The sequence below is a fragment of the Egretta garzetta genome, unplaced genomic scaffold, assembly GCF_000687185.1.
Source record: "Egretta garzetta isolate BGI_Z169 unplaced genomic scaffold, ASM68718v1 scaffold41, whole genome shotgun sequence".
NCBI lineage: Eukaryota > Metazoa > Chordata > Aves > Pelecaniformes > Ardeidae > Egretta > Egretta garzetta.
Window position 1 is genome coordinate 3583386 of NW_009258755.1, and position 13935 is coordinate 3597320.

Consider the following 13935-nt stretch of genomic DNA (forward strand, 5'->3'; position numbering starts at 1 on the left):
GGTTGCGCAGGCCGCGCATGCGCGGAGGCCGAAAGCGCCTAACGACGCCCCCAAAAGCGGCCTTGTCCCTTCCTTCACCCCCCCCGCCTCTTAGAGAAGCTTAAAACTTATTTTTAGGGATTTAAGGGGGTTCCGTGCTTCGAAGCGACAAGGAATTTCCCAGTTTTGAGGAGGTGCGGGTGCCCGAGGGGCAGCTGGCGCTTGCGCTAATCCCTGAGGTGAGGACGCGTGGGGGGGGATGGAGGGGGCCTTGTGGCGGGTCCGCGGGGGGTGTAAAAAAAAGCGAGAAAATGGTACAGCTCGGTCCCACCGCTCTGCTTACAAGCTGCTCGGCACCAGTGAAAGGGTGGGAATGCTGTGGGCATGGGGCTCACTGCGTGGGCACTCTGCCTCTAGCAGAGCAAACCACAAGCATGGCCCCTTGTTGGATCTGAACCAGAGGGCAACATCCTTGCCAGCTCATCAGTAGTAATAATAAATGAAATGCAGTTGTCTCAGTGGGGTTTCCTTTACTCTTCGCAAGATGGTAAGGATCTTCACAGAGGTAGCATTGGGCAGGAATAGGGCCCCCCAGCTTCTGAGCCACAGTTCTTAGCAAGAGTCACACACTCAGAAGTCTAGGGGGAAAAAAGCAATTTGTTTTATTATTCTGATCAGTTAATGGATATTTCCCAGTTGTGCTCTACTACCTAAGCCCTGTCCCTAACTCATTTTTGTTGGTTTGATTCACAAAAAAGTTTTCTAGTTGTATTCACTCATATCCATCGCAGCAATTTTTTTTTCTCCATCTCTGCTCTGCACATACCTTGTGCTTTGGTCTTTCCAACAGGCTGTTGGTGTCCCTAACCTCTGCTGTGTGGAGCTTTTTGTTTCTTTGGACAAAGACACCTCGAGTCCCCTCATTTCAGATTTTTTCCCCCCAAATTCAGTAGCATTCCTAATTTTAGCATGGGAAACTTGTATCTGCAGTGTTGCTTTAACCGCCTACTTTAAAGGTAGTACAGAACCTGTGCAGTCTAAGCTCTTTCTAATGCTCAATAAATAGGAGGAGACTTCTCTTCCTTCTTTTTATTCTGGCTTTCTCACCTCACCTTTGGTTACGAGAGTCTGATGATTTTTCATTTTTTTAAATAAGCTTTTTTTTAAAAAAGGGGGGGTTGGGGGTTTTTTTGTAGCTTTGCTACATACAGAATTTACAGCTTATTTCAAAGCAACTAGGACAGATACAGAATACTGTTAAAGATTTGTACAGGAAATCAGAAGAATGGCAAAACTGGCTATTGCCAAGTTCTACACACTCACAGTCTGAAGTGACTCACTGTGGGAAAGTAATAGCAAGACAATTGCTGAATTTTCAGAAGAAAGCATACTGGGAGTATCCCTCCCGAAACAGGCTGGGAATGCTAATAAAACAAAGCTTCGTCTTTATGAACGTTCAGTTACTACAAACATAAGCAGAACTAGATATGAGAAAACTTTTTTTTTTTTCATCCAAGAGTCATATGAAAATTTACAAGTAAGAGCAACATAGTGGAGAACAAATCATCCGACAGAAGAATTTCTGCATAATTTATACTGGACCCAACTAACACACCAAGTGGTGAGCAGGGAAGGGAGTTGTGTTGAACAGCGAGAGCTGTATTCACCATTGCCCAAGTTAGAAACATGTCGTACTTCTTTAGCACTTAAAACCAGAATGAGCTTTTTATGAGGACGTGAACACTGTTAGAATACAACTTCTGTTTCATTTTAATAGAATCCTTTCTGTTAATTGGCAAGCGTTATACAAACTAATTTTCATTTATTTCAAACTCGATAGTGCAAAGAACAACACAGGTCTTAGTTCTCCAGTGCCTGGGGTGGGGCGAGCTTTTACTGACAGTCCTGGAAGAGAAAAAAGAAAAAACCAAACCCACCGCTTATGTCAACCCTGTTAACAAGAGAGATTACATTGTTGCACCCAGTAGCATTTGATCTTTAGGGTAAAATGCTGCAGGTGCATGTGGTCACAGGGTTCACAGTTCTGAAAAGGTGGTTATCGGTCCTGTCCTGAGGATGCGGTATTTGGAAATTATTTTCAGAGTTGGCCAAACAACAACAACAAAACGCTACCAAAGAAAAGGTAGGACAAACAAATCAGTGAAGCTACAATAAGACTTCCAGCATTATTATGAAATTTGAATAATTATGGACTATTAGCTACAACGTCAAATTTCCTAGAAAAGTCTTATTCCACTGTTAGCATCTTCCTGGTACTAGTTTTCAGAAGTCACTGCTAACTATAGAAGTTTTACAGATTCATAGTATTGAGGAGGACTTTTGTCCTGCTTTCCTCTCCTGCCTCCCAGTGAAGTGCTATCTTCACACCTACTTTGCTTTGGAAATTGCTTACTGCTACAGTGCGTTCAAAAAAAAGGCTGGCTTAGAAGTCCTGTATTTTCAGATCTACAGCTATTTTGCTTTGTCTCCCTCTTAATCTCCTTCTCTGGTGCTTCCCCTCCCACTTCTGTGTTCTCTGCTGATTTCCAGGTAACTGACAGAGGTTTTCTAATTGTTTCTAGTCAGCACACTCCTACTTGTACTTCTGTAGTGTTCCACTTCCACCCCAAAATAAGCAAGATCTCGGGATTTAGTACTATGTAGAATTGTTTAGGTTGGAAAAGACCTTTAAGATCATCAAGTCCAACCGTTAACTGAACACTGCCATTCTACCACTGAACAGTCAGCACTGCACAAACAATTCTGTATTTTTATAGCCATATTGCATTTACTGACAGTTAACATAGGACAAAAAAAATGTTTGAGCTTTGTCTCCTAGCACAAGAGGAATTGTTTATGGCCAGACAAGCTCTGAAGAAGGACACGGGGCTCTTTTCAAAGCTAACGGTGGGAAAGCTATTTTTAAATGGTAGTTGCTCATCAGCTTCATTTTGCAGCTGAAACCCACATAGGTATGAAAAGGATACAGATCATAGGATTGTAGAATCACAAAATGGTTTGGGTCAGAAGGGACCTTTCAAAGATCATCTTAAGTCCAACCCCCCTACTGCAGGCAGAGACATCTTTCACTAGACCAGGCTGCTCAAAGCCTCATCCAACCTGGCCTTGAACGCTTCCAGGGCTACGGCAGCCACAGCTTCTCTGTGCCTCACAGCCCTCATTGTAAAAAAGTTTCTTCCTTGTGTCCAATCTAAACCTACCCTCTTTTCAGTTTAAAACCGTAACCCCTTCTTCTGTCACTACAGACCCTACTACAAAGTCCCCATCTTTCTTATAAGCCCCCTTTGTACACTGAAAGGCCACAGTGAGGTCTCCCTGGAGTCCTCCAGGCTGAACAAGCCCAGCTCTCTGAGCCTGTCTGCACAGGAGAGGTGCTCCAGCCCTTGAATCATTTCTGTAGCCCTCCTCTGGATCCACCCCAACAGGTCCATATCTTTCCTGGGCTAAGGGCCCCAGAGCTAGACGCAGTGCTCCAGGTGAGGTCTCACCAGAGCAGAGCAGAGGGGCAGAATCACCTCCCTGGACAGGCTGGCCACATGGCTTTTGATGCAGCCCAGGATACAGTTGGCTCTCTGGGCTGTGAGCACACGTTGCCGGCTCCTGTCCAGCTTTTCACCCATCAGTACCCCCAAGTCCCTCTCGGCAGGGCTGCTCTCAATGCCTTCATCCCCCAGCCTGTTGCTCTTTTTCCCCTGCCCTTCCCAGTCTAACACGCTTCTGTCCTTTCACATCTTGCTATATTTCTTGCTTAATTCATCACCCTCACTGTTTTTGTTTGGCTGGCTGGGTTTTTACTTTTACTGGGGATTGCCCCAACCCAGGTGCAGGACCTTGTACTTGGCCTTGTTGAACCTCATGATGTCCTATACAGGGAAAGGAAATAATGATTGTTACTTTTTTCTTTTAAAAACAGGTCTGGATTCAGCAACAGCAAGATGCTTTTGCATGAGCTGTCCCATTTTGAGTTTTGACTTGGTGGAACTTTGACCATTTGCATACTAATGCATTTGGATCTTGATAGCCGTTAAATACAGTCTTCTTAATTGGGAAATTCTGTGAAAGCAAGCATTTAAAACAGAAATGGAAGAGGTAATTTTATTGAATGATGAAAAACTAGTGGCATTACAGTTAGTTTCATCTCTGCTGGAATATTTTTCTAATTTTTCTGTAGCAGAAAGTGCAACAAATCAATTACTCAGGCTTAAACAAACTATTAATTGTTAATATCTCTTCAAAAACTGCAGAGTTAAGCAGTTGTACAACAAATATACACATTTCTGCAAAAGCCCGAAGAAAGATTTGATGATATTTTGCTTTGAATCTGGAGGCAGATGAGTTCTCCTGCACTGGTCACATTCTGAGTGCCCTTTCCCCTTTTTGCCACTCTAAGAAAGAATTAAAACAGATGTTTAGTTAATATACCAGACATGATGCTTTATATCTGCAGTTATTTTGTATATTAAAGTAGCATAAATTAACAAGAAAAAACCTCAGGAGTTAAGTTGCATACTTATGTTAAATTATACAGCTATTATGAGACACAAACTCATCTGATCACAAAATATTGTTATATAAATTAAAACAGTCAAGGCACTTGTAGGACAGATAACAGGTCTTAAGATCTAGGGATAAAAGCACACTGATTTCTAGCTTTTTTTTTGTTGGCTTCTGTTTGTTTCTGTATTTGACATATTTTGGTTATTTTTTTTGAAAGGTATCCTTACATTTCAAAGCAATATTCCATAAACATTTGGCCCCATGTTATCAAAGACAATGCCCCAAAAAGTAGTAATATAAGAAGGGTTGTCCTGGTCAGCTTGTGAGACTACAGTAGAGAATAATAAAAGCAGAAGCAAAAATCCCTGCATGGCAGCTGAGACAGTTTTCCTAAAACAAAACACAAAAACCTCCCCAATTTAAAAAAAGAAGAAAGTAAAAACCCAGCCAGCCAAACAAAACAGTGAGGGTGATGAATTAAGCAAGAAATATAGCAAGATGTGAAAAGACAAAAGCGTGTTAGACTGGGAAGGGCAGGGGAAAAAGAGCAACAGAATAGTTGATTTTGCAGTAATTACTAAGCATATAGCAAAAACCATTTTTGAAAAATTTTCACTGTTGCCTTGAATCCTGTTTATTACAATTAACCACAAGATAAAGTTATCTTATTCAAAAGTTTATATTAACAGAGAGAAATACTTAACACTAACAAAGGCATGGATGGGAGGGGGAAAAAAAAAAAAAACAAACAGAAAGACTGAAGTTGTAAGTCAGAACAGTGACATGAATGAATTTGCCAAGCGATTCACACTTTAGTTTCAACGAGTGGTATGAGCGCTCAGCTTGTCTGTATGTGACTGAGTAAGCATACGCATTTGGCAGCTGCTGCAAGACAATTTTAAGAAGGAACTTATTCACTTGCGGTGAAGGTGACAAGGGGAAAAAGACAACAGAAAAAGGCAAGAGATTACATATAGAACCCCATGTAATGCTAGCCAAAGAATTTGATGTCATCAGAAAAGATTTGTTGCTTCAGAAAGAGTAATTATGGCTTAATGAGCCAGTTGTCAGAAAATTATAGTATTCCAACACAACCAATGCGTTGCAACTTGAAATAGGATAGCTTGCCAAAGACTACACAGCTCCTTCAGAATTTTCCATTATATTCTACAGGCTCTTCCTGTATCCTATGCAAAAGGTCAGTCAAAACAAACAAACAAAAAAACCACCAAAACCAAACCAACCCTCCCCAAAATGCGTCAAGCCATGCACAAGTACAAATCCTTATTTGCACATACTGTCACTCTTTAAAAACCAGTCAGAATGTTAAGCAGCATACTACTTATACAAAAGTTAACCAGAATGCACTAACATGCGTTGCATTAGCAGCCAAGTTGAACAAAACAGCATATGCACAGTCAGCAAGACACTGATCGCTCGTACTTTGACACTATTTGCTGTGAATCTCCTACAAAGACTTGGCTAGAGACAGTGCTAAGATACAGAAGCAAAAAAAGAATTTGGCAAAAAAAGCCATGAAGTCTACAATTAGTGTGGTTACACACAGTTAGACTTAGAAAATGAAACCAACTTGTTGCCTGAAGTAGTTTATTGACCAGCATACTTCAAGAAGTTTTAAAGTACAAAACAGGTGGTAGACTTCAACTTGCCAAAACTCTGCTTTTTTTTTTTTTAACTAGAAAAATTAGTCAGCACAGAGCACATTAACTCATGATAGTCTCAGCTACATCAAGAACAGGTAATCTTACAAACACAAAAAATAACTACCTGGTCTTTTGTTAATTCTGCTTGCAGTTGCTTCACTTTGTATCTTTCTTGTTCTAATGCAGCACGAAGTCTAATTCCTGAAACATACAGAATATGAATTTATAAAATGTCCTTAATGTCTGTGAGTTTATCAAGTCAATGTTGTTCTCCATTAGTATTGTGTTGGACAAACAGGTAATACATGCCAAGTTCGAGTGACTACCACTATCATTGTGCATGAACTGAAAGTACAAGTATTCTTTAATTACTTCTATTTCCCAAGCAACATTTACTGGTTTGTCTGTATAATGACATAGAAGAGCTATAAAGTTAGAAACTCTTCTGACTTTTGGACTCTGCATTGGTTTGTTCCATAAACCACTTAACTGATGTAGTATTATGCAACACAAATACGCTTATTACATCACTCTCAAAAAATAGTGCTGTGTTGTATGTAAGACATTTGGACAAGTCAAGGGCTTAGAAGTAAGCTGCTGCGGACCAAAAACTATGCATAGAAGTCTTGCACACTCTTTACTACAGTGATGTGCCAGCTGACATGTCTTGAGTAATTTGTAGCTCACTTGCATTTGTGAGACTAGAAGCCAAAAACACCAAACAAACAAACAAAAAAACACCACCCAGGAAAGAAACATTGTCTGAAGCACCTTTCTGAGCTTCCTAGCTTGGGTTACCAGAGAATGATGTTCCTAAGGTGCTGTTTAGGGCAAGTTTGTTTCAGGCATGTTGAGGTCTGCTATCTTTCCAGAAAGAGTTCTGAGTCATACTGGAGATTTACATAATACATGTCCTCTGACACACAAGTGGAGGGTTAAGGATGAAATGTAACATTTTTTGCTTCAAACAAGTTTTTGCTGCAGCTTGCTCCCTCCCTCCCCTGCTTGTATCACTGCCTTAAATAAATAGCACCTTTGAAATACCCATGAAATTTTACATTTAGAAATCCTTGCTTTCCTGTGCAGTTAATTAATTTTTGATAATTTGACATTCATCAGCCTGTATTACTTCTACTTACTTCCCCTACAGAGAGAGAAAGATACAGCATGAGGGTTTTCCTAGATTTGCAAGCCTTCATCTGCAACAGCACTGTGACATTGTTTTATTTCACTATTTTGTTACCTCTCAATAATGCCGTCTTCACTACAAGAACAGTAGATGATGTAAATCAAACCCAACCATTAGCTGCCTGTGCCATTAGCAGCAGCTTGAAAAATTCTGGAGATTAAACCCCAACCGTGCTCTACTTACCTCACACTTAACCCTGTAAGCAGCATGTGAATAAAGCCCATCAGAAAACTGAGTATTGGCAACAGATGAAGATTTGGGGAGTGTAAGTTTCACATACAAGCTCAGTCATAGCTATGGAAACTTCTGTTTACTCAAATAGAGGGATTTTCAAACTAATTAGCTAGTGTCTGTCAAATATCTGTGGATAACTTAAAATTCTCAATATGAAGAAATGGAGGCTTTTTTTCAAGGCTCAGTTTTGCCATGAACTTTCTTCTCCCCAAAATACAGAATACTCAGTCTGTAGATAAACACAAAATTTCTTATTTTATACTATGTTACTGTTCCACAAAGAAAAAACCTTCAGGACTTGACCTCTTTCCTTGGTTCAGACACTGACCTGACGCAATAAAGTTCCAAGTTAAAATTTGCAATGATCAATCACATTATGAATATTTGAACTAGCTTAGACATAGTTTTTGTAAACATACGTTAAAGAAAAAAACTGAGCTCTTTTTTTAGCTGAAACTTTAGCCCAGAGAAGAAACTACATTCAAGAGCTGAATTAAGAAATTGAAAAGCAAAAGCAATTTTGTAGCAAAACTAGTGTGGCTAGCATCGTAGACTCAAACAACTTCATCAAGCAAGATTATGAATATTGAAGGATAACTACACACAAGTGCAAAGATACTAGGCTACTTACATATGTATGAGTGTATATATAACATTTTTTTTCCCAAAGCTTTTTCAACAAACTCTGGATATTGTTATAACAGAAGAAAATTACCACACAGTTGCACATACAGTCCTGTGGTTTAGCTATCCCTATTCACTGTGTGGCAAAAAACTTGCTTAGATGTGGAGTGATGTTTCCAACAGTTCAAAGCACAGCTCGCAAAGATGCAAGAACTGAACAGTTTCCTCAAGTGTGTCTAAACAGATACTGTGATGAGATCAGTCCAGAACAGATAGCCGTCACTAGCAAAAGGAAGTCTAGCTCGAACAATCATTGTACACAAAATGTAACAACCATTTATATTTCAAAGAACGATCTCAACATGCAACTGATTATTACATTATATAATAACAGAAATGCAGTATTGTGTGGTCCAGCAAATTCTGTAGTTCACTGGACTCACTGCAAATTAGTAGTTTCGTAGTCCTTTACAGCTGTCACTGAGTCAAGTTATTTTTAAAAAGCTTCTTTGAAAGTTAAGATCTTGTTAAAACATGGAAGTTTCCTAGTAAATCTCTTACTTACCTTCACCTTCTTGCATCATCTTCAGAAGCCATGCATTTCTTCCTTTTAGTTCCTTACATGCCGCCTGTATTAAAGAGATTGAATTTTTACATGTATACTCTACTAAAAAAAGTATTCTACAAAATAAGCACAGCAAAGAGTCAAGTCAAACTTAGAGTTTAAAATTACAACTTCTGCAGAGAATCTAATCATAGCATCATAGAATTGCAGAATCACTTACGTTGGAAAAGACCTTGAAGATCATCTATGACTTAATTAAACCACAGCCAAAGTAAGGAATACACAGCAGGAGAAGTGGATTAATAACAGAGAGTCAAGAAAAAAAGGCAAGCACAAGGCTTAGAGCAAGTTAAAATAAGAAAGTTATGTCAGCGCATTGATAGTGCAGGACCCACCATTCAGGTCTGCCTGAAGTATAAGCTTGTTGCATCACGGGCTTTGCAGTTTCTCCCCTGAAAAATTACCACAATTATAATGCACTTTCTAGATACCGAGATAACATAAATAGCTTGCCTTATATTAGCTGTAAACTTGTTTTTCCTGTCACAATTCTCTTCATACAGTTTGCTCTCATAGGCTCTTATAAAAAGTTTAAGATCAGACATGCTTTTTTAGTAATAAAGAAGCTACTGGCTTCCACTTCGAGTATCACACCAGTCCTTGACTTACATTTAAGCCAGACCTTTCATGGCCACCTAAAACTGAGTTAAGATCTCTGGACAAGTTCACAAAATTAAACAGCTGTATCATCGTTGATCACATCACCAGTATCCTTTTGCATAGTGTTTATTCTGTCAAATGTGATCGAGTGCTGATAGTGGCAAATATGAGTGGTTTTACACTTTAAAATGTCTCCTGGGGGATTCCAACTTTAGTACACAGTGAAAACAGCTGTTAACAAAGTTCATGTCTTCAGTACTACAAGAAAAAGTACTTCTTTGAAGCATCAGAAAACTCCCAATCTGTCAACCTGCTCAGTTTACCTTAAGCAATGAATAAAAATAGTAATAATTTAAAATAATTCTATGCTGCTTTATTGTATTTTGTTACAACACTAGTTCGTCATGGGAATTTTGCCCTTTTTGCTTTAGATACTATCCAGACAATGCTAACATGTACTGAAAATAGGAGGACAGAGACATTTTCTCCAGCTGCTCCGGTATATAGCAATACCATGTAATTATTAACAAGCAAATCTTTTTTTCCTGGTGTGTTGTAGCATATGGTGAATCCGATTTCCAATTTCACTTGTATGTAATAGGAAAAGATAAAACAAAATACAGGACTCCATTCTTGTTACATTGCAGCTTTAAAGGAACTTCTTAAACCTGACAAAATACTGATTGACTTCTTTAACCACTTCAAATATTGGACTGAATCTACACAAAATCCCAAGAGTACGTAGTTCTTTAAAGCAAGAAAAGCTCAGTAGAATTTAAAAAATAAACGGGTTGGAAAAGACATGAGAAAGTCCAGCTTCCTGCTCAAAGCAGAGCTAAATTCCAAGGCAGATCAGATTGCTTAAGGTGTTGTCTAGTCTTAATTACATCTTTATTTTTATTTGACCATGAAAATAGCAATACTAGAAAACAAGTAGTAACTGATATGCCAGATATGAAGTTTATTTCTGGATGCTTTGTCTTCATTCTTTTGATTATTTTTAGATGCTTAACTAACTTACCAAGAGAGAGTGCTTCATGTGGTACTGAAGGAGTAATTTTTCTGCAAATATGTAATCTGTGGCCAGCCTAAAGCATCTCTAGAGATTGGTCACGTTTTAATAAATACTTTGGTTCAAATGCATAATCATGTTAAATTTTGTCTACTATTTGAAGGCATTATCGGCTACGTACCTCCCACTGAGTAATTTTATTTTTCAGTTGCTCAATTTTGGCATCTTTCTTGTCAAGCTCAAGCTTTAGTCGTTCTGTTCTTCTGTCTTTCAAAACACTCTTCTTGCCCATACGGTTTGAATACATTTTATATTTTCAAGCAGCTAGGTCCTTTGGAAATACAAATTAAGAGAAAACTTTATCAAGATACAGTTTTTAGTTGCTCTAGAACAACAGATAAAGATGAAAAGAGGCTGGACTTAGCCATAGCAGCTGAAGCTCTACATCACTATGAAATAAGGCTGCAAACTCCTCTCTCTCTCTTTTCAACAAATATGACAAGAATACAACAGCTATGCTTTTGCTGTCTGACTATAGTTGGCATGCAATTAAGTGCCCAGCTGACAAGCACATTAAGCAAGTAGTACCCATGGAATTCTGCTGTTATAATTCACTGAAATACTTTGGTGACAACATGAAATTAATTTACAGAAGTTTATTTGTGAATTACATTTGTTTCCACAGAACAGAAAAAATGGATAGTAATGAGCTTAGAGAGGAAACTGCAAGTACATGAGAGTATAGTTGCTTTCTCAGTTAAGTCTAGAAGAGCTGTTAACATTGCTAACTCAGTTAGTCAGACACTTCCATACAGCTATTCATATTACAGCAGGATCCAATCATCCCACTTGTGCAACACTTCAGTCATATCCAGTGATTCACTGAGGCCGACCACCATGCCACGCTTCACATTTTAATACCACACCTATAGTTCCGACAGCCAAATTTTACCAAGTACCCAATATTTCAGTTCCAAGATTTTACTCCCTGCCCTTAGGAAAAAACAGGTTGATCTCAAAAGCTTTCAGCTAAGCACAGGTGCTTGCTACCTGATCTTTTACAAGATTCTTTTTTTTTTCCTCTTTACAGATGATTATAATTTCTATTGTTCTTTGTCATTACAGATATGAACAGCCTTAAGAAAATCACAGCACTGACATTCTTGAGCTTGAGGCTCAAACCAAAGAGGTTTTTTGATTGCACACACACACAAAAACAAGCATTCAAATACCACAGAGTGTTTTGTAATTCCACAGATCAAACTAGGATCTGAAAAATCATTTCAACTTTTACAGCGCTTTCAAGAAAGAGTTTGGCAGTCTGAGAAATGTTATGCACTCAGAACAGTCAGTTGGCCAAAGCCTACCTTTCGAAATGCAAGACAATTCCTTTCCTTACAATACAGAGTACAGCAAAAGTCTGCAAGTAAAAGGAAGCAAAGCATGCTTGTGGCTACACAGCTGACTGATACCTCAAGTGAGACTGCAAGTTAGAAAAAGCCCAACAAACGAACATCAGTACTCGGGAGTTGCTTCCATGTGTGTCATGCATTAACACTAGTCACACACTTCTGAGAAGACATTCTCTAATGTACCAAGAAAGTAACTAATCCTCATTTTTTATGTTAATGAAAAGATTACTGCTAATGGATTTCAAAGTTGCAGCATCACTATGGCATCAATACTCAGGTGGCACCAATAAATGAGCCTATTTCAAAACTTCTATTTTGCAAATCACTAGCAGGCTGTTAGTTCAACTGTCCGTGCAATCTTTTTTGAACTATGAAGTTTGTGAGAAGAGTTCCCACAAGCACAATGATGTATTATTCAGTCTCCTATATCAGTAACGTAAGATAATCATGATACACCATATAATTTCAAGGCAACATAAAAGCATTTGTTATGGCTAGCAAAAAGTAATTTTTTTGGTGCTCTACTCATTCCTAGGTCACACTCTTCTATAAATCATGTCAGCCTACACGAACAGATTCTTTCGGGATTTGACATTACATCAGTAGACTATACCAAGTTGGTCCCATTTATGAAAAATGTAATGTATTACTTTAGCATGTGCAATACAGGGATTCGTAAGCACAAAGAGCTTACTCTACCGCAAGTTCTTGGTAAACAAGGAGGCATACTTAGAAAATTAAATTGTGACATGACTGAAAACGTATCTTTTCAACTTCAGTTCCCTGAAGTATGCCAAGTATCATTTCAGAAACATGAGATCAGTCAATGCCCTGAAGAGCAGCAGTCTCTTTTTAGACATGATGTAGCAAAGACTGCAGTAATAAAAGTAACACACTCATCTGGTGGTACTGTAACTTGAAGTCCCTTTTGCAGTTACTCGCATTTACCCACGTGTTGCAGGTGAAATAGCTTTTGAAATGCCTAAGTTTTAGAAGCTCTACTGTAAACTGTCCACTGTGTATGCTTTGAAGAGTTTAACACAGATCCACAAGCTTATTTTGTTTGAGCATCGGCGGCTTCCTGGCCTGCCTGCAGCTTTGCACATGTGTGTGAGTTACCATTTAGCTGGCAAGTGTTCAAGCACCTCTGAGAAGCAAGCCGTACGTCTCAATTTAGGAACCTCTAGTCTGATGCTAGCTGCACACCTTGAAGCACCTGTGAAATAACCACGTAGCTTTAAATGTGAGGCTTTACTATTTCAAGGGAAATCTGCTGAAGAGCCACAAAACATAGTCCATACCCTATTTAACCACTTTCATCATCAAACAAACAGCTAATAAAGATGCAGATTTTGGAAAACTTTGAAAATAAGGTATTACCATGCTAAAGCTTCTTCCCACATACAATCTACTTGTTTCCACCACTAAGACACATATTTATGATAATCTACAATCAACATACGTTCTTCACAAACACCTGAAGTATTGACCGACTCCAGTACTTGCTTGTAAACCCAAAATAACGCTAAAACACACAATATGCATTTGTAAATAAAGGAATACATCCATTCCCTACTGGCACTGATCAGCCTTGGCACCTTCTGCACACTGCATATTGATCTTTGCCTCTTTATACACGTACCACAGCAAGCTCAATCTACTTTTCCTTATCAGTGCATTTACGGGAAGTATTGCCCAGGAGGTCCTCCCAGATGGACAGGCTCTCTCCATTTAAATTGCTTTTGGTTTATGCTATCCGAACAAAAGCTGCACAACTGCATTAAACTGCTCTAAATCCTTAAAGTTACTTAAAGTCATCAGCTTGTCAATGAGTTTCACAAGTAGCTTTACAGACAAAAAAAAACCAAAAAAAAAAAGCCAAACCAAAAAAAACTGGTTCAGAAATCTACTCGAGAGTTGCAGCACTGGCAAGGGTCTTGCACAGTTTGAAAGGGAAATATGGTGAATTTACTGCTGTGCTTTGGCAAAATTAATGGTTTTGAGGAAGAACGGTTTTTAAAACATTTTTTAAGCTCAGTATCAAAATGTAAAAGCGATCAGGTAAGTCTGACTTTTCT